Below are 21,749 nucleotides of genomic sequence, written 5' to 3' on the forward strand. Positions count from 1 at the left end.
TTAAAGATTTGCATTATCCAAGTGCCACTGAACTAAATCTATTTCCATAATAAATCTACTGCTAAGGAGTTATAACTTGGTTATAAAAAGCTACTCCAAGCTGAAACTTGGCAGTTAATTTTCTGCTATTGAATAAAATAGAAAAGTTTAGAATGGTGGGCCAAGTGCGCTCATGTAAATCCAGGTCATTTTTCATACCGATTGAGATATAATGTCTAGATTGAATGCTTTTCATTCTCTTTTAGAATCCATAGTATCAAGAAAATGTTAGCTTCCTATTTCTGTAAGGTAGCACTTTACATAGTAAGGACTGATACAGGAAGAATTTCCAGAAACCACTAATTAAAGGTCTTCTGGAATAAAGACTCACATTATAAGGTAAAAGTAACACTCTCAGTCCAATAAATTACATGAAAAGCCCTGGGTTTCACTACAGAAATCCATTAATGGCAATCCTTTGACAGTCAATATGTAAGTAATAACATCTATTTAAATTAGGAAACACTTTTTAAATCTTACATTAGAAAATACAGCAAAGCACAAGTTTCTTTATTAAGATAGTAAGTAAACACTTAGCGGAAAATTAAAAGATGTGCAGGTGGTAACTGTGCAAGAAGACAGATCTTTGCAATGTACAGAGGATTTGAAGGATTCAGGAAAAGAACTAACACATAAGAACATTAAGACAAGACATGATACCAAAATCAGCATATGCCCACTAAAAGGCCTCAAGCAACTTAAGAGAATTGCAATCAGTTAGCAAATGATCCCAGGCAAGTCCCCATTTCTGCTAATGGTATTCTTTTTCAAACTTCATTAAAGTGAGCCTTCCAGAGATTTAGCAAGTAGAAAGTATTCAGTACCAACTTATCTCAGCGCACAGCTCTCTCCAGTGGTGTTGCAGACACTTGCAGCTTCCATAAAAGAGAACTGACCCAACTTGTAAGTTTCGGCATTTTTTCAGATTTGATTAAAAGAAAAAAATGACACCAACAAAATTGCCTCTTTTTTGTGCCATCTCTGGAACAGCATTTTCACTGAAATCAACCCAGGTTAAAATAAAAATAAATTACGAGAAACTACATAACAGAATTTACCATTAAACCATTCAACCACCTAAGGAAAAATAAAATTGCCCTATTACTGTGGGATCTCAGCTTTCATATTTCTGCCCAAGACTAAGTAAAAGAGACTGCAGAAATTACAATTAAAATGTCTTATTTCTGGGCATGGTTTCAGGAAAAGAAATTACAAGGAGATAAACACTGGAAGATGATAGCAAATAAATCTGACAGAGAAAGAAGAGTATAGGCTGACCAAATATGATGTTAATAAAATAGACATCTACAATATATTTGTCAGTTAGCCAAGTACTAGGGGAAACATTCCTTAGGTGGTCATATTATGCAACCATACAAAATCTTAAAAAACACAAACTATGACCAGTCTCGAGAGTCTTCACACAGAAGCAATTTGGTGATGTATACAATTCCAACACAACGGTCACAGGCAATGTCCATGGCAAAGGAACATAATTGACTTTTAAGCTCTTTGTCCCCTTGATTGGGGTGCAAGAAAAGTTTTCATACTACTAAGTCAATTCAAACAACCACTTACTAAAAACTGTAAGTAGTAATTACAACCCTCAAAACAGGAGAGCTGTACCACAAAGACCAGGAAATAAAGAAATAAAGACAGAACTGGAGCCAAATTGCAATGTCCATTGTAAATAAGCTAAAAAAAAAAATTGAACTTCAATGGCTCAAATCAAGAAAGAGAAAAAAAAAGTACTGCTGTAAAGTAATGACTGGAGAGAAAGAAGTTACTGAAGTGTTCCATAAAGTCAGATGAATACCCACTTTCAAAGAAACAGAAGGTAAAACTTTGCTGTGACAACTGGTAACAGGTGTATTGAATCAGAAGTTACTGTATCTACATTAAGAATTTCACATTTTCAAATTAAAGTAACTGTACAGGCAACACCTGAGAATTCATGAAGCACTGTGGAATACAGAGTTTTTTAAAGGTATTTAAAAATTATGGTGCAGTACACTTCCATTTAAAAAAATTAAGGTATAGTACAAGAAAATAAAAGCAGCACTGTCACTAATAATGCAAAGTAAAAAAAATAGTAATACTGCCAATACAGCTGCACTAATTTGATATCAATAATATTTGAAGAGTTTAGGAAAAAATCTGCAAGGTAAAGTCAGAACTTTAAAAACAGGGATAAAAGTAACTTACAGGCTTATTTTACTACCCTGGGTCAATTTATGTTTGATCAGTCTGTGACAAAACAATTTGCGCTTTCCTTGCACTGAAAATCACTTATTACGTAAGCGTTAAATTGGAAATCATAGATGGACAGATACAGAGATGGATCAGATTGTCATGAAAGAAAAGATTAGAGAAAGAGAAATGTTTGTAAATATAAAGACTGTGCATGAACATCCAAATAAGAAGATATGCTACAAGTCAAAGAAAATCAACTGCAAGGGGGAAAAAAAAAAAAGGGTCTAAAGATGGGTCCTATGCCTAGGTCCAGGTATAGTTTCATTGTGATTTTCCTAAGCGGTTGTGCTATTCAGCATTAATTCTAGAACAAGGTACTTCAAGGGACTCCTCTCCTCGTTGGAGACATTCAAGAACTGCCTGGCCACAATCCTGTGCCATGTGCTCTAGGATGACCTTGCTGGAGCACAGAGGTTGGACCAGATGACCTATTGTGGTCCCTTCCAACCTGACCCATTCTGTTATTCTGTGGAACAAACAAATAAACAACCCCCCACAAAACCAGGACCTCAACATCTAATACATATTTGGCAAGAACTGGTTTGGAATACTATGTGCAGCTACCGGTACCCATCATGCAGACAATTTCAACTGGAAAAGGCACACATAAAGTCTATTACTTCAGGACAGTACATACAGAGGCAACAAGAAGAAACTGTCAGTAGGGTAAGTGGAAGAGAGTCAGAAATCACTATAAATACCAGAAATACAAGGAGATCCCATCCAAAGAAAATGAACCACCACAAGGCAAAAGTTCCAAGATAAACAACTGAGCCATTGAAGAAAAACTGAACATTAGAGGAAGACTTCTGGTTTTTAAATTAAAAATTAAGACAACTTTCTTGTCAATAACAAGCAAAATATCCAAACGGAATACAACACAGCTTAATCAGTATAGAGAGGAGATTAGTATCTTGCTGTTGTATGGTATGTGAATAGTTATTTGAAAAAGCAGACCTTGAATTCCCATAAAATATTTCTTTTACCAGAATCACCAGAAACAAGGAGAGAAAGTTCTTAGGCTTGTACTTTAAAACAAGAGAAGAACTGACAACCAGACCAGGTATCAAAATTTCATAATATCACTAGTTTATGGCCATAATATTGAGGCAGGGACACTACTTAAAGATTTAGTAAAGCAGGAATGATTTGCTTCCTTCCTCCAACCGCTAAAAAAGAATGGGGGGAAAGAGGTAGGAATTATTATTTTCCTTTACATTAACTATTTTCAAAACAGAAAAACAAAAAACACTCATAGAAACCTCAGATATCTTGCATTACATAATTTCAAATGATTAAAAGCTGTAGTACTTTTCACAGAAGGGGAGAAAAAACCTATGCAAGAACAGCATGGAAGCCATGGAGAAAATAATGGGAAAATAAACACCTTAACAGACAGACATTAGGTACAAATCAAGTTTAATCACTGTGTTGCCCCCTGGGAGGAAACAACACTTGGTATTTAGCATACCATTTGTTTGGCTAAAATGCCTTATTGAGTCCTACCATGAAACTTTGTTGGTTTTTTTGTTTGGTTTGAGGGGGTCTTTTTGAGAATTAAAATTAAACAAACCTTCTTTCCCCCCCCAAAAAAAAAAAAACCCAACACTAAGAATACTAAAAAAAAATAAAATATAAAAAAATAAAGAACTAGAAGAAATAATTTTTTTTAAAATACCAAAAAAATGAAAATAAAACAAAACAAAACCAAAACTGAAACCAAACCAACCAACAAACAAAAAATCCACACAATAAGAACACTGGTATGCTACCACAGAAGCGAAACATTTTGTAAATTTTTCCAGATGGACAACCAAAATAAAGTTGCTATTGTAACAAGTCACAATTTATATACCTAAGTGAGATACCTTTCCATTCCTAACTTTGCATATAATGTTAAAAAAATATAAAATTAAATGCCTCATATCCTATTGCAATTTATCTGATACAGAATTGCAAAAGATCAAAGAATGCTAGTGGGATGAGTTGAATTTTAAGACCTAAAAGAAAAGTATGGGCGTTGAACTACAAAGTCAGATGTTGTGCTAAAGTGCATTCACTTCTAATCAATGTGAACCATAAACAAACATTTACATTATAACTGCATACAGAAATCTCAGTACCAAAACCACATTCAGCTAGGTGTTTTACAAAGAGATGTTGTCTACCCAGATGGCTTCTATCAGTTCAGCTTTTTGTCCCAGATAAAACATTCGCTTTTTTTTTTACTTTTTGCAAAACTGTGACAGAAAACCATAGACTGAAAAAGTAATTGTGTCCCCAAAGACAGAGGAAGAACTCATAACTGTGATTACAAAACACAAATTAGATGAAGACATACTACAACCAGGTTAACTAAATGCATTATAAGACCACAGGACTAAAAGAAACTTAAAGAGTCTAACCACCTGCTACCATAGATGAATCTACCAGTGGGATCACTTAAAAAAAAAAGCTGAAGCTGAAGACTCGTTTGATGTTCAAGTCTAAATTTACCTTTGACACCTACCTCAAAGCTCAACCAACATGTCTCTGCCTATAACCTATTCATTCCTGTAACTTTTTCTAATACAGTTATTCATCTCTTACAACTATTTAGCCCTATGGGGTTATATTTTCACACAATGGTTGAGGTTGGAGTGGTTCTCTGGAGGTTACCTGGTCCAATCCCCCTGCTCAAGAGGGGTCTCCTAAAGCCGGTTTGCTGAGGAGTGCATCCAGATGGCTTTGCTTTTGAGCATCTCCAGGAACAGTGACTCTGTAAATTCCCAGAGCAACCTGTGCTGATGCTTGATTACCCTCACAGTGAAAACGTGTTGCTGTATGTTCAGAGGGAACCTTGTGTTCCAGTTTGTGCCCATTGCCCCTGGACCTGCCAGCAGGCACCACTGAGGAGAGTGTCTCTACCCTCTTGGTACCCCACTTTCACAAATTTACATACATTGATACATTTTAATCCTGGCTTCAGTAAAACAGGAGCATACCTACCCTATGTCAACCTTCTCCATAGTAGATTTTCAAACTCTGTGATTTGTTTTCTGTTTTGAAATGAATGTTTAATAATTAGTTATCCTTCAGTTGCAGCTCATCACTCACATTAGGACACAAAGAGATGGAATGAAGGTGCATCAGGGGAAGTTCTGATTGGGCATTAGGGAAAGGTTCTTCACAGATAGGTGGTCAGTCACCAGAACAGGCTCCCCAGGGAAGTGGTCACAGCACCAAACCTGTCAGAGTTCAAGGAGTGCCTGGATAACACTCTTAGTTTCAGGCAGTCCTGTGTGGAGCAGGGAGTTGGACTTACTGATCCCTATGACTTCCTCCAACCTTGAGAGTTTCTATGATTCTATGACACATTCACTGCACAATGACAGCCACACATGCAGTGTGCATTTAGTGTGCATGTTATTCTTGTGCTCAGGTTCAGATCTGTGCTGATATGCAGTAAGGACACATACCTTATTTTACTAGGCTGGATTACTTCCTTACCTCCCTGTAACCCACTGCTCAAGAAGGACCTCTCCTCCTACCCAGGAGAGCATTAACAAAAAACTAAATCAAAAACAACAACGAAAAACCCTATACACTCCCCACTCGATTGTGTTCTGTAAATAGAATCCATTAGGGCACAAGTAACACCTACAGAAAAGACAACTTTACTCATTTTTTAAGGATGGGGTTTGCAACCAGAAGGAGCAAGTTTTAAATTATTAATAAATAGATGTAGCTGCTTGCACCATGACTGTAAGCATATAATCACGATACAACAGTTCAGTTTCCACCACTACTTAAGGTATCAGAACTGTTCATGTGTACATTATATATTGCTCTCTCCTCATTCCCCTGAAGTTAGAAGGTGAACATAAACAAACCAGACTAACAAACACATCTGGTAAATCCTGCTGACAGATGAATCCATCTCTAATCCACTTGTCTACTCGCAACCAGATGTTGCTGTTTCTTTAGCAGAAAATGTTGGATTTGTTCACACCTCAGCCAGATTCTCAGCTGAAGATAAGTCTGTCTTAATTAAGTTTCTAAGATAAAAAGCTCAGCTTACCATGGAAACAGTCAAGGTACGGACACAATTGCTTCTACTAACTCCACTGCAGGGACCAACAAGCTGTATCAGACAAATAGACTAGGAAGTTTAGGGGTTATGCAAAAGGCACTCAGTCAAGATGCAAAGTTAATGGGCAAGGGAAGAGAAAGAAAAAAGGGGGGAAAATAGGAACAAAAAGTGCAAAAAAACTCTGAACAAACAACAAAAAACCCTACCTCTATACACCACAGCTTATGTAACCTATCAGCCTTGAGGTTCCTAATATGTACAATGTAACTAGGTATATGAAGAAAGAGTGTGAAGAGGATGGAGCCAGACTCTTCTCGGTGGTGCCAAGTAATAGGACAAGAGGCAACAGAGAGAAACCGAAACTCAAAGTTCCACCTGAACACAAGGAAGAACTTCTTTTCTGTGAGGGTGACTGAGCACTGGAACAGGCTGCCCAGAGACGTTGTACAGTCTCCTTCCCTGGAGACAGTCAAAAGCCATCAGGACATAGTCCCCAGCAACATGCTCTAGGGGATACTGTTCGAGCCAGGGACTTGGACTAGATGACCTCCAGTGGTCCCTTCCAACCTTACCCACTCTATGGTTCCATGAAGTCTAAGAAGTGTTGAACGAGGTGAGAGAGGAAGTGGGATGAACTTGGACAATGAAGGATTGAAAGCAGAAACCTAAGAGGTATGAGGACAAACTAGACAGAGAAGTGACTAGAGAGAGACCAGAGTAGAAAGATCAGCTGCAGGTGGCAGGAGGGGAGTGCACCCCAGCAGAACTCAGTGCTTTCTACGGCCTGCAGTACAACACGCAACAAGGGCGGTTACACTGCCCTTCTACCAATAACAACAATGTTTGCAAGAATCCACTGAAAAGCTCTCATACCTCATCCCGCTTGATGCTGGTTACAAGAGAAAAACTTACTGCTGCTAATAGCACTCCATCAATTAGTGGTAGGCACCAAAGGCTAAAGGTTACAACATAATGACTCACAGGAGCACATCCATACAGTGGATGTTTACTAAGTTTGCTTAAAAAGTAACAGTGAAAGTACGGAAATAGTTGCAAAACCAATTTTTAAGAGTTAGGAAACAGAATTAAAGTTTATTATACAATATTAAAGAGAATGCACACAAAGGAGCTGATATATCTGATCTGTCACTACTTTTTTCCCTACCAGAGGACTTCTTTCTCATTCAAAGCAAAGCTATTCAACTTTTCTCCTTAAAATTTTATGTGTGTTCCTTATACTCTCTTTAAGCCACACTGAAGAGATTTAATTTCTTACTGGGTTTTCTCACGGCTGTATTATGTTTGTGTGCCATAACCTGCTTTCGCAACCCTTTCACAAATTTTTTTATAAGAATTAGTTTTCTTCTCATTTTATATACAAGTAACTCAAGTTACAAACTGAAATTTAAGAACTATCCACCAACACCACTTTATCTAGAGCTGCATTTGAAACTAAAGCTTCTGTTGAGCCAAGCAGAAGTAGACTGGGTCTAGAGCCTGTCTCCCAGGAAATCAATACACTACTAATACGCTCTTGTGAAAAGTTTGGTTTAAATAGACTTGTCTGGGATCACAAGAAACTGACAGAAAGAATGAATTCCAGTATCCCAAAGTGACACTCAATCATTCAAATCACTAGATATGCTTTCCCTTCCCACAGTCCCCTGTCAATTCATTTTACATTTCCCAGCTTTTGGAAAATATGCCCACCAACTTTGATATGCAGCTCAAATTCCTAAATACAGCGATTTTAAAAAAAAAAAAAAAAAAAAAAAAAAAAGACTACCATAACATACACTTACATGGACAGAAAGTAATTTGTACTATTTCCTATTTTTAAAAGAGAAATTGCAATTTTAATATTGTTTTAAGGCATTTTTGTATGCAATACAGAAGATTAAGGCGGCAATGGCCAATTAAGAAATAAAAGGTTACTCTAAATATGCTCATATATATATATATATACACACATATCTAAAACACAGTATGGACAACCTAATGGAGAGCTTACTACAGGCAACATTTGTCACTTGGGGAAAACTTTCAAAATGTTTCAAGTTCTCAAAGTACAGATATATCAGCCGTTAAAAAAGAGCACAGAATATGTTTTTCCAAAAACTCTACATGTAGGAAAATATCTGTTCTTAATTCCTTCAGTTATAGAAATGCTTCCAAGAACTAAGATCTGTATAAATTAATTCAGGCTAATAGAAGAGGAAATGCATCTCCTACTCACTGTTTTTCTGCAAAATTCCCTTACGAATCTTCTGAAGATTTTATCATTGGTTTATCTATCCTTTCTTCTGTTTCTAAAAGCTAGGAAAGCAAAACTTTATAGCCTCATTCTAAATACTTCATTCTCAGAGAAAGAAAACCAAAAATAAACTTTATTTTATACCATGAATTAAGTAAATTAAGACAATTTGTCTCCTTTAGACCTTTGAAAAGCACTGGGTGGCACTTGGAGTGTCCATAGCCATTGTCCCTCAGAAAAGCTTTCACAAACTGATGGCACAAAAACCTGCAGATGCTTCTATATACTTTATTCCTATGTAGAGGAACTACATATGATGCTTCATACTGAATTTTCAAATAACAAAATTAACAAAATTATTGAGACAGTATCACATCTAATGACAAGCTGCCCAGTACCTCAGTAAATTTTCCACAAGAAAAGTCTTTCAAATTGTAAGAAGATAGATGCAGGGGAAAAAATTCCTAAATGTAATTAAAAGTTTCCATGAAGTATCTTCCCCTCATTTCTCATAACTGACAACAACTCAATTCTTTTTTGTTAAGAATAGAAACCTAACATGTAGTGCCAAACAATAACTTCCCAGAAATCTGACTGTCTTCATTGAAACTGTACATCTAAATAACAAAGCAGTACTAATAGAAATGAACAGTCAAACTCAAGGTGGCCCAAAGATTACATACAGGAAATTTTGATGTAAATTTTTTTCAGGACTTCCTCATGAGCAGTATGTTTGTACTGAGTGTGGGTAACTTATATTTGTTTCTTTCTTTCTTTCTTTAATAGTCTTTTATTTGCTCTCTTCCTTTGTAAGACTTTCAGAATTCAGATTTTTGATGTTGAATTGACCTACAATGTAGATACACTGGGGATGTCTCAGAGAGAACCAATGGTTGCTTTGACGTCATGGTCAACAGATATAGGTATATTTACACAGAGCTGGAAAGTCTCACTCAACAGTCACTTTTCAAGTGATTATGTTTTAGCTGAATCTAGTACTCTTTAAAAAGAGCTGCCCCCAGCACAGAAAGGACATTGACCTGTTGGACCAAGTACAGAGGAGGGCCACAAAGACGATCTGAGGGATGGAGCACCTCTCCTATGAGGAAAGGCTGAGAGAATTGGGATTGTTCAGCCTGGAAAAGAGAGGCTTTGGGGAGACCTAATTGCAGCCTTCCAGTACCTGAAGGAGCCTACAAGAAAGATAGAAAGGGACTTTTTACATGACCATGTAGTGATAAAACAGGGGGGAATGGCTTCGAAGTGAGAGAGAGGAGGTTTAGATTAGATATTAGGAAAAAGTTCTTCACTGTGAGAGTGGTGAGGCACTGGAACAGTTGCCCAGAGAGCTTGCCCCATCTATGAATTGTTTAAGGCCAGGTTGGATGGAGCTCTGAACACCTGGTCTATGAAAGGTGTCCATGCCCACAGCAGGGGGGTTGGAACTAGACGATCTTTAAGGTCCCTCTGAACCCAAACCATTTTTTAATAATATGAAGATATAGTTTAGGTGATTACAAAATGGAAGCAACTAAGACAAAAACATTTCTGACTGCTAACTTCATATCTTTTTTTATGCATTAAAAAGCATGCAAGTGAAACATCTCATTTCAGCAGCAGAACCATCCACTAGGATTTCCAATAAAGTCAGAGAAGTATACACAGTAAGTATTGTATGGAATTGATCTTTAAAGAACAGGGTCTAAATTTGAATACCCCAGATGGGGTCGTCCTGATCCCTGGTTACGGTACTACCATATAAATGGTGACAGACACAAGATGATTAGTACAAACATGCCCATCTGTTGCAAATGAGGTATGGCAGGTTTTTTTTATTACTATTTCTTGAAGCATACTAATACCAAAGTTCTTGTGAGGTGAAAATAGAGCTGAAGATCAGGCAGTATAAAACAAGCAGAATGATGCAGAATGTTTTTCCAGTGCTTAGTATAGGATGTGAAAGAGAAAATTCCATAGATGGGAACAAAGTAATAGAGGTCTTAATCCTCAGAAAGTACTTCAAGGACTTCCCCACACTTCAGAAAAGATTGAAAAGCAGTATATGCTGAGACAGACAATAATAACCTTTAAAAAGAGTGGAGGCATTAACATTGATTCTTGGAAATGAAGCTAAAATATTAGTTGTATTACACAGAATTCCCTCAAATTTTATGTGTTACAGTAAATATTCACATTAATAGCATTTTTATTGTGGAATCCAAAATGTTCTAAAGAGGTTTTGAAACAAACCACTAATTTGCTAAAATAACAAAGTTAATTATCATTCACACACTGCACTTTTGATATGTCTTACTTAAGTGTCAGAACTAAACAGACAAAAAACCCCTCAACTTTTCTATGAGACTACATTCAACTGAAGAGGTTACCAATAGAAAAGCAATAGGTATACCATTTATATACAGGCGCAGTCTTGACTTTTAGATGTTCAACCTCTGAGGGTAAGGAAAGATTATTTTTTTTAAAGCATATATTTTGCAGTTCTTTAAAAGCCTTGATTCCTTCCAGGATTTGTCAATGCTGCTCAAACAGTTCAGAGGGTCTACAAATCTGGAAAATTAACACAACACTTCACCACCAAAGATTATCACACTAACATATTCTTTTAAAAGTTTATTCGGTTTTCCCTTACCACCTAGTTTCAAAGTGACTGAAAGCTGCCAATATTCTCTCAGTCTATCCAAAGATAATTTCAGGTTCCATTATTGACATTTTGTGCTAAGAGTAAAAACACCATTACTTCAAAAATCTGTTAAAAGGAGAATGGTACTGACAAGTGGTAAGATAATGTATCACGTATCAGACCCACTTTTTGATTCTATAAAGGAACTTGTCTGAAGGTAGCAGGAAAGATTATGTCAAGGAAGAGGAAGGTATGTATTTGGGATAAAAAACATTAAGAGAAAAGAATATTAGAATGAAACTGGTAGGGAAAAATTATGAGTTGCAGTATCACATTTTCCTTCATCTATTTTCCATGCTTTTACTGTTCAGCTTTACATTTTCTTACTCGTTGCATCCACGAAAATTCTCCTTGTGCAACAAGTAGCCTTTATCACCTCTTCCAAACTCAGGCTTAAAGAAAAAAAACATTTATTCCAAAAACCTTTAAACGAAATTTCTTTACTAAACTAAAAGACTCCTACACATAACTATGCTCCCTCTTACTCTTCTGTATGAATATAAACTGGGTGACTCAAGAAAGGACAGAGAGGAAAAAGGTATAACCTGAAAGACTGGTAGAGAGCAACATTTCCCAAAAGAAAATGTGCCTCGATCTACTAGAGGTAATAGAGCCTCCTGTTCTACAGACAAAAATGGTTAAAGCCCAAGGTCATGCCCATATTTCATTACTGTGCTTTTCCAAATGCTAGCAATGACTGTTGAGTTTTATATGGTTAATTACAGCTTAATAACAACTTAGATGACTTGCTCAATTTCAGTCCTTAAGTAAGCTTGCTAGATACAGTCTAAATTCAATATTTACATGGCACAAGAGAAAAAATAGTTGCAGACAAGTGCTATATATATATGATTTTCCACTTTATTTAGTTGTTTCATCAAAAACTGAACTGTAGTATATCCACCTTGTATACTAGCTAGTTAAGAGAATGCAAGAGATATATAGATATATAGGAACTATATTAAAAAAAACCAAAATCAAAACAAAACACCACACCACACACAGGCACTCCATAGCCCCCACCTTATAGTAATCAAGCACAACCTTGCTTTGAGCACAGACACAAGATGTCATGCAAGTGCTGAAGTACTAAACTACTTTCTCTAGTAGTGCATGCTTTCGAATGCTGTGATGAACATGATACACACACCTCTGTTAAACTACCTCACCTGATGGTCTGTCACTCTCAGTCTTCTTTTAAGATAGTCTGAGCATGGCATATGTTCAGATTTTTCATATCTTTTTGACTTATTACTTTATACAATATAACATTTTGCATATCTATATTACATACAAGACATACCAGGCAAAATTTCTATAACCTGAAAACTGAACAATTTCACTAGTTTGGAAGAGGAAAACCAGAAAGAATGCATGTCATCTTATCCCCTTCCCAAAACGTGATTTGACACCAGTTTTCAACTATAAAGGCACTCAAATTTTCAACACTCCTTCTATTCCATCCCCAGCAAAGAGAAATCAATTACAGCCAAAGCACCTACCCAGCAAGCACAAAACAAAGACCAACACAAGAATGCTTCAGCAGTTGTGTTAAACGGCTAACTAAATAATCACAGGTCTCAGAAAGCAACTGTGCAGCAAGCAAGCATAAAAGTCAGAATAAGGCTGGCAAGACAAAATCCAGCTCTATAGGAGCTCGTCTGCTGCAGTTTAATTTTCCAGGACTGTTCACCGTCATTAATTGTTGATCTGTTTTGAAGAACAGATAGTGATTTATTTGCAGCGGGATGAAGTTACGGACCTAGATTCCTGACCGGAGGGTCTCAACGTAAACAATACATAACCTATAAATTAACCATTCTCCATCTGGCAATTCAGATGTAAAATTCATAGTTTTCCATCTACCAGGCGGCGGCAACCGCCTCCCACCCCCCCTCCCCGTCCTCCCTTCCCGAGCGCTTTCTATCGGAGCCTGATGCAAAGTGGGAGGGAAAAAGAAAGAGCAGGGGGAAAAAAAAAAAAAAAAGGCAAAGCCAGCACGAAAGAGCCGGGCTCGCACACAAGTAGGGACCCACCAAGCCACGCTCCCCGGCAGCTCTTCCCGCTGAGGAGCGCTGCGAAGTGCGGCGGGGAGAGACCGAGCCGGGCGGGAGGGGAGGGGACGGGGGTGTCCCCCAGCCCAGCCCGGGCAGCAGCCGCGCGGGGCGGCGGGAGCACCGGTGCTGCCCCGCGGAGCGGGGACCAGGCCGGCTGCCCGGGACAGGGAGGGAGGGAGGGGACACCCGGGGCAGGGAGGGAAGGGACACCCGGGGCAGGGAGGGAAGGGACACCCGAGGCAGGGAGGGAAGGGACACGCGGGAAGCCGCGATCACTCTCTCCCCGCCACGGGCGAGCAGCCTCCCCGCCCCCCCCCCGCCACCCCGCGCCGCGAGGAGCCACCAGCGCTGGGCGCGACACCGCCCGCCGGGCCACCGGGGCCAGGGGGTGACCCCTGGCCCCCGGGGAACCCCAGCCAAGGTCACCCCCTCGCCCGAGGGGCCGGAGGGGCGCGGCAAATTTAATTTGTGACGCCGGGTACAGGAAAGGGGGGAGGGGAGCAGCTCCGCGGAGGGGCGAGGGGGATGGGAAAGGGGAGCTCCGCCGCGGGCCGAGGGCAGCTCTGCCCTCCCGCTCTCCCTGGAGCGCCGACCGCGGAGCTCGGTCTGAGCGGGCGCCTCCCCACCCCCGGGAACGGAAAATGGAGCGGGGACGGGGTGGGGGTACCCGCGGCCGAGGTGCCGCGCTCCTTACCCCGCCGCCGCCGCAGCCGCCTCTCCTCGCTGGTCGCAGGCGGGTCCGCTCCGCGCTGCCGCCGCTCCGGGCTCGGAGAGGCGCTGCCGCTGCTGCCGCCGCCGCCGCAGCCAATCGCCGCCAGCCCCCTCCCCTTCCGCAGCTCGCCCCGGTCCCCCTGCCGGCTTCAAAATGGCGCCAACTAGGCTCCGGCTGCTCCAATGGAACCGCCGAGCGGCGCGAGAGCGGCCACCGCGGGGCAGCAGCGCCCCCTGCCGGCCGGCGCGCGCACGGCGGGCGGCACCCACAGCCCGCCCGCGAGAGGGGCCGAGGGGCGGCCCGCGGGCAGCCCGGTGCTGGTGGGCACCCGGAGGGTTGGGGGGCGACCGCTTCCCCAGAACAACACGGATTATTAAAGGATTGCGGTAAAACAATAAGGGATGAAGCTGCTTGGCTGCAGAGAAAGAGCAGAAAAAGTAGCAGAAGTTGCTCATCGAGCCCTTCAGTTTTGCTTCAGCGAGTGCAAGAATTTGAGGGGCGCCCTTACAGGAAACTGCAAACAGAAAAGCAACGTGGTTTCTTCTCATCGCTACAGATAAAAATGCTGCTTTTGTCACAAAACCGTAGAACAGCTGAGCTGGAAGAGACCGATCAGGACCGTCAAGTCCAACTCGTGGCCCTGTGCAGGACACCCCAAGAGTCACACCATGTGCCTGAGAGTCTTGTCCAAACACTTCTTGAACTCAGACAGGCTTGGTGCTGTGACCACTTCCCTGGGGAACCTGCTCCAGTGCCCAGGAACCCTCTGGGTGAAAAACTTTCTCCTGATACATCAGGAGAGCATGAAAGTGTTTAGAAGATTATTATTTAAAAAACACAAGTCACACTCAACAGACCTGTTGAAATATACCCATGGTCTTTTCTAGTGTGAGAAACACACTTCAACAGCCAAGACATTGTAACTAGTGTTTTAAATCTTTTACAAACTTTCCTTAAGCTTTCTGAACTTGCTAATACATTTTAACCGGCATGCATGATTTTCATTCAAGTTTTAAACTACATTAAATACCCTCATCTTCTAATAGAGGCTACGCCAGTCCTACCAAAACTGTTACATAAAAATCACTTTTCAGGCCCCAAAACTCCCCTTGTTTACATTTTTTCCAGTGAATTATGTTTGTTCCACTCCTCTGGAAAGCAAAAGTACTACTGCACAGACAGAAAACAGAGGAAGACTTTGATAATTTTATATTACTTACTATTGGGAAGGATCCCAGACTTGAAGTCAAAGATATAACTTTTTGATGCAGGCCAAACAATTTACCCTCAATTCCCCTATTGCCGTCTATCTGGGCTCACCGAGATATAAAAATCCTAGGTTGGGGGAACAACCTATTTTCCTTTTTCCTGTGGAACACTTGCACTTGTGTGCAGAGATACTTGCAAACCAGTGGAAAAGTTAAACACTCACACGACTATTGAAATTGCAAACCAAGTGTACGACTGCGAAAGTAACCAGTGCACTGACGTACTCCAAACGCAAACATTTTACTCCGGAGCAGGTCACAGCAGCGACACTTCCAGAGCCTGTCAGGACGCCTGGAGCGTCGGACATCTCGCAGAGCAGGACAAGGTGCTGTGTGACGCTCTGTCCGTCATTTCCCGCCTGCACCGACACCCTTCGGAAACCGGTACATTGGAGGTGATCTGCACTCCGCCTTTCCCCTCCCCGTCTCGGTTTCGCAGTAGCGCGCACGGTCCTCCGGAGGGAGCCCGTCCGCCACTGCTGCTCCCTCATCCTCGCGAACCGATTTGGAAAGTATTAGGAACCACAGCTCTGCCTACGGGAGTGAGTAACAAGCACCCACTCCCTTTTCGATGCAGTCCTACCGGAAAAGAGCTGCACGGTGCAGCTTGTGCCAGTGCTGGCTGTGTCCCGAGGGCAGGCTCAGCCTCCCCCATGAGAAATGTTGTGTCTCACACGGCACTGGTGCCTGTAAACAGCCTCACTTTTGCCGGATTTGGCACTGCCCAAAAGTGCAGGGAGGTGTATGTTACCTACAGAAATTGCGTACTTGAGAAAGATTAAAAATATTCGCACAAAATAAATATTTTGCTTGTGATATGACATATAGAGAAAGTCAGTGTGTTGGTGCCACAAAACTTCAAAGACCAGATCCTTTACGCAGAATCATAGAATCATTTAATGTTGGAGAAGACCTTTAAGAACCCTGAGTCCAACTATTAATCCAGCACTGACAAGTCCACCATTAAACCATGTTCCCAAGTGCCACAATAAATACCTTCCAGGAAGGCAACTTCACCAGTTCCAGGGCCTGACCACCCTTTCAGTGAAGAAATTTTTCCTAATATGCAATCTAAACCTCCCCTAGTACAACTGGAGGCCTTTCCTCTTGTCCTGTCATTTGTTACTTGAGAGAAGAGATTGCCCCGCCACCTGGCTACACCCTCCTTTCAGGTAGCTGTAGAGAGCGATAAGGTCTCCCCTGAACCTCCTTTTCTCCAGGTGAAACACCCCCAGCTCTCTCAGCTACTCCTTGTAAGACTTGTGCTCCAGACTGTGTGTGCTAAAGATACTCTTCACATCTCAGTGTTCAAGTGACAATGATGAACGTAGTCAAAGAACATACTACACAGCAGTATCCTTCTCACAGCTTCCTGTAAAAACATAGTGGGAAAATAGAAGATTGCAGTGACAAGGGCCTTTTAGTCCCTACTTTATCAGATTGACAATCTCTCCCCTTGGATCATTTTAGTTATCTTTCTCAATTCATTCTTTAAATTTGTTGTGTCCTTGCAGACCAGAACTGCACACTGCACTCAAGATAGGAGTACACTGAGATTTCCCACAGAGAAGTGAACTACCTTCTGACTTGCTCTCAGTACTATTCCTCATGATGCCTTACATCTCTGTTGTTTGCTGGGGTTTTTTTGGTTGCTACTGCAGTTTGAGTCAAAGATTTCAGAGAGCTGACAACAGTGACTTCAAGTTTTCATGAATTTAGACTTCCAGGTTTGACAGGTAATTCTATGCTTTGCCTTACACTGATCTAGTTCTCAAAGTCTATCTTTTTACCCATTCACTTTCATGAGGCCTTATGGAGTTTTTTCCACCGGCACAGCATTGAATTACCTGGAAGAGTTTAACATCATGCAAGTATCATTCTGAGTGCACCCCTTTTCCAGGTCCATTGATGAAGATCAAAGATTGATGCATAAAACATCAGTAAACCCAAACATTTCTGGAAGAGAGAATTGTTGGAAAGTAACCATTAAACTGTATTCTCTTTTTCCATCCTTCAACCAGATTTCCAACTCAGTATAGGACATTAACTCTGATTCTATGGTAACTTTGACAGCTTTTAGTGAGAAACCTACATCAATGCTCTTTGAAAACAGAGGTATGTTCCCTAGTTTGTCCTTGTCCACACACTTTCTGACTCACAAACCTGCTTGAAGTCTCGGACTGTGTCACTATCTCCCTTCACAGAAATTATGCTGGCACTTTCCCAAGACATTATGTTTATCCAGTGGCCCCGTGATCATACTCTTTTATGGCATTGGCCTTTCAGTGTAAGCAGGAGTTGGAACAACTGTCAAGGTAGCATCACTGCCAGAAGATTCACTAAACTTTTTTACTCTGTCTCCTTCCTCATTACAGCAACCCTGAGGCATTTGCATGTATGTTTTGCTCTCAATTTTTTTCATTCATGGACTCGAACCAAAGAGGTACGTAAAGACATATAAACTTTTAGGATACTTCAAAACAGAATAGTTATTAAAAAAATAGTTTTATAAAAACAAGAGCTCTAAGATATACCTTACAGGACTGAAGAGGAAGAAAGCTGACAGGTGAGAAGGGACATATATACTTTCATACCACCACAGCATCTCACTGTGGGATGAAAAAAAATTGGAATCTGGCTCCTAGAATGATTCGGTGCTGCAGACCTCAGCAATCCCAACTGATTCATTAGGGTGAAATATTAAAATTGCTTAATGAAATATTATAGTCCCAGGGGACTTCTCAGGGAAGGAATAGATTGGAGGGAGCAAAATCTTTTTTCTTTTGGTTCATTTGTTGGTTTAATTTTTCCCCCAGGAGAAGAAAATATTTTAGCTTAACAATATTCTAAAAGTCTGTCCTGGATAGCAAGATCAGTCAGTTCATAGGATGGTGAACTAACACATGGAAGAAGGGAGGGACTACAGAGCAGAAACCAAGAACAATTGGTTTTGATAGCAATAAGTTGGGAATTTTTTATCAACTTCCCTACCTATACATATGACTGAAGAGTATGCTTTTGACTAAATCCCTTCAGGCAGTCATCACCAGGGTCAGATGAAGGGACAGCACAAATAACAAAGAATTTGAATGGAAGCCAGTTGATGGGGGTTTTATATGAATGCAAAGTACAAGTTAAATTTCTAACACTACTTGTGTTACCCAAAATCACTTAAATTAATATTAAAGTGCCCTTTGTTTCCTTCTGTATATGGTTTGGACAAAATCAGGGCAGAACAGAAGAGTAAAAATTGAAAAGTTTAAGAAATACAAGGTGCATTTTATCCCTTTTTTCACCACATTTATCTAAATTCCCTTTCTTAATTTAGCGTGCTTGTGAAAATGATACTTTTGTTTCCAGCATAGATATAATGACCTTTCGCTTCTGTTTGTCTCTCTTATAATTGTGACCCTTGGACAATTGCATCAAAAATATTTTACTAGAAAAACAAGATTAAATATATGTCATTTATGTACTGAGCTCTTCACACTGAAAGGTGTTTTTGCCATGTAGGAGGGAGACCTTCAACTTGCAGGTATAGTGATTTGTCTTGGAGAAAGAAAAATTAGTTCATTTTTTAGTGTTGCTCTTCTACTAAGGAGCTGATACTACTATGAATGTGACTTAGCTTTGCAACTAATTTTAGTATCTCCTATGTCTCTTAAGTAATTTGCAAGGAAGTCACATGGAAACAGTGACTTTAGATGACTGGAATTTTTAGACTCTTACTGTCTCTGTGTGTGCTGTTTCCAACATTGTCTCCTTGTAAACAAAAATCAAACAGCTGAATAAGACAGTGATGCTCAGAAGTGACTAGCTTTAATATACGTGCACTATAATATCTGAATTTTAAAAGTACCATTTTAATCTCAGTGCTAACAAGTCTGATTCTACCAAAAATACCTATCTGCACCTGTCTTGTGGCTGTTTTCTAATAAGACAAGAATCATTAAATACTATATGGTATTTCACAAAATCAGGCAAACCAAAACAAAATAACAAAGCTAGAGAGGATATGAGGATGTGATGTTACTCTTCAGGGTGAGAACTGCAGAGAGCCTTTCACTCCACCTACTCATCTGCTTTTTCCATTAAATAGTTAAGAGCTACAGTGGGACAATATCAAGATTAAATGAGCTACTAAAGTAAGACTTTTTATCAAAACGAGAAGCATTACCCCCTCCCAAAACATGTAATCTTGAGTTAGCTGTAGATGTATCTTTATCTCTGACCTCTTCCTAAAGAGGTCGGTGTCTTTTTGGAGACATGCATGGGAAGAGAGCAATAAAATGTTCCATGATACAGTAGGAACAGGAGCAAAAACATAATTTAGATTTTTAATGTACTAAACAGAATCTCTCTTAACTGCAGATGGTGCTTTATTTTGCTACCAACCACTGCATCCTTTGCACTTTAAGTAAACAAACCTAACAATCTTGCTGTCTGACAGGAGTAAGCTGGAGAGCATTAATACACAAACCTTTACAGCCTCTAATACAGGATTGTCGTCAGGGTTTTGTAGGGCATTTTTTCTTGTTGGTTTTTGTCAGGTTGTGGGGTTTTTTTCATTCTGGTATGACTTAACAGATATTTTGTTGCTAAATGTCATCGAATCTTCTTGCTGACCATTGTCTTATTTGCACAGTGTATTCCTACAGCTCAACACTAATACAACGGATGGCAGCCAGTGTCTAAAAAGTCACAGTAGTCAGGGTAAAAAAATTTGTTCTTCCCTTCTTGCCTTGAAGACAGGTATGACAGTAGCGGATTAGCATTTTGGGAGTCTGTACCAGCAGTCTTTCTTTCCCTGGTGATTAGCTCAGTTTGTCAATGAATTGTATTAGTTTCTCCTCTGAGTTACCTTTATTTGATTTAAATGCTCTCCATCCCTAATTGAGATGTAGGATAGGAGGTGGGAGAGACTACATAACTCAAATATTTTTAAACAATGCTGTTAGTTTGAGAAAATGGTAAAAAAAATTAAGAAATTAATCTACTGTAAGTTGTATCTGAAAAGTGAGCATTTCCATTGTTTGCCTTCTAGTAATGAAATAAAAGTAATTTCAGGTAATAACTGAGTAGTTAAAATGAAGAAGTATTCCATGAAACAGTGGGGATATCAACACTGCCATAACTAAGCACGTTGCATTAAATTTTTGTAATATTTCATCCTCTCACTCAAACATTAGTATATTAAGCATTAAATACTTAAACATATTGTGTGGCGTAAAATGCTGAGTATTTTTCAGTTGCTCTATATAATTTGTTCTTGTGTTCAGGAATTACACACAATGCTTCATTTCTTTCTGCTACTCACACTTTTTGCTTTTACCATTCCACTGTGTGCCCTCTATTTAGAGCTACTTATTTTAATGTCCCATTGAATTTCAGTCTACTGAAGGCATTACACTCAGTCTCCTTCATTTTTATGTAAATTTGAGATGCTATTTAGAGAGTCTTGCAGAGTAAGCAGTTACTGGACCTTCACCTTAAGTGTCAGCTTCCTAGAAATTCTCCATGCTCTACTTTGAAATACACGAATTGTTCAGAATTGTGTTTTTTTGGTCGGCTTTCACAACGCATAAGCTCAGCTTTGTCGTGGGTCAGCAGTTGTTACCTTTTCTAAAGCACTTTGTCTTAAAGGTTAAATGTCACCATTCTTTTAGTTCTGTTTTGCTATAATGTAACTCACAGAACAGGTGCTTTACTGCCAAAAAACCCCCCAAAAACTAAGTATCATGCAGATTTCAGCTAAAAACAATCAAATGAAAGGTTTCAAGAACCTCCAAAATAAACTAATTAGGCGTTTCTTTTATTTTTTCCCTGCTATTTTTGTCTCCAAAAGGATTCATGCAGTACTGGAAGGGAATCAAATAACAATATTTAAATGGCAAATTAGTTATATCATAGTCAAAAGAAATCAAATCTATCCATGTCTTAAACATCACTGTTAAACATATCTGTTGCATATACTAAAAAATGCTCCTATATCACATAACCAGCAGGCTACCAGGATTTTTAATTTTTTTTTGGTAAAAAGATATAACTTTATCAAAACTGTAATTCATAAGTTAATTCTCAAGTTGAAATTTGAAAATAAAAACCTCCACATTATCTGTGGCAATTAATAAGTAAAAAACTTACTGGGTTTTTACCTCTGAAACTTTGATGTAACCAGTATTCCTCTTTGCCATGTAAAAGTTTCAGAAAAACAATTTGGCAAGCAACATTCCTAGTTTATTGAGTAAACCAGTTCTCTTAAAGTTCTCCAGAATGTCTCTCTAGATATAGTTTGGTTTAAATTCAAAGAATTATGCAACGGTATTTCTTAAGTCATCTTGAAGTCTCACTTTTTCAAACATAATTTAGTAGAGTGACAAGACAAATTGCCAC

The 21,749-nt window shown here is 39.7% G+C and overlaps 1 protein-coding gene across 2 annotated transcripts in view; it reads right to left on the bottom strand.

Moving 5' to 3' along the window:
* Window positions 1–14,189, bottom strand: part of PDS5B (PDS5 cohesin associated factor B) — a 103,784-nt gene extending 89,595 nt beyond the window's left edge. Inside the window, exon 1 of one of the 2 annotated variants that reach the window (XM_032678997.1) lies at window positions 14,071–14,189. The gene's annotated coding sequence lies outside the window, so the exon portion shown is untranslated. The remainder of the gene's footprint in view (window positions 1–14,070) is intronic. The other variant, XM_032678999.1, reaches the window with a different exon arrangement.
* Between the last annotated feature and the right edge of the window lie 7,560 nt (window positions 14,190–21,749).

The sequence above is a fragment of the Chiroxiphia lanceolata genome, chromosome 2 (assembly GCF_009829145.1).
Source record: "Chiroxiphia lanceolata isolate bChiLan1 chromosome 2, bChiLan1.pri, whole genome shotgun sequence".
NCBI classification, from domain to species: domain Eukaryota; kingdom Metazoa; phylum Chordata; class Aves; order Passeriformes; family Pipridae; genus Chiroxiphia; species Chiroxiphia lanceolata.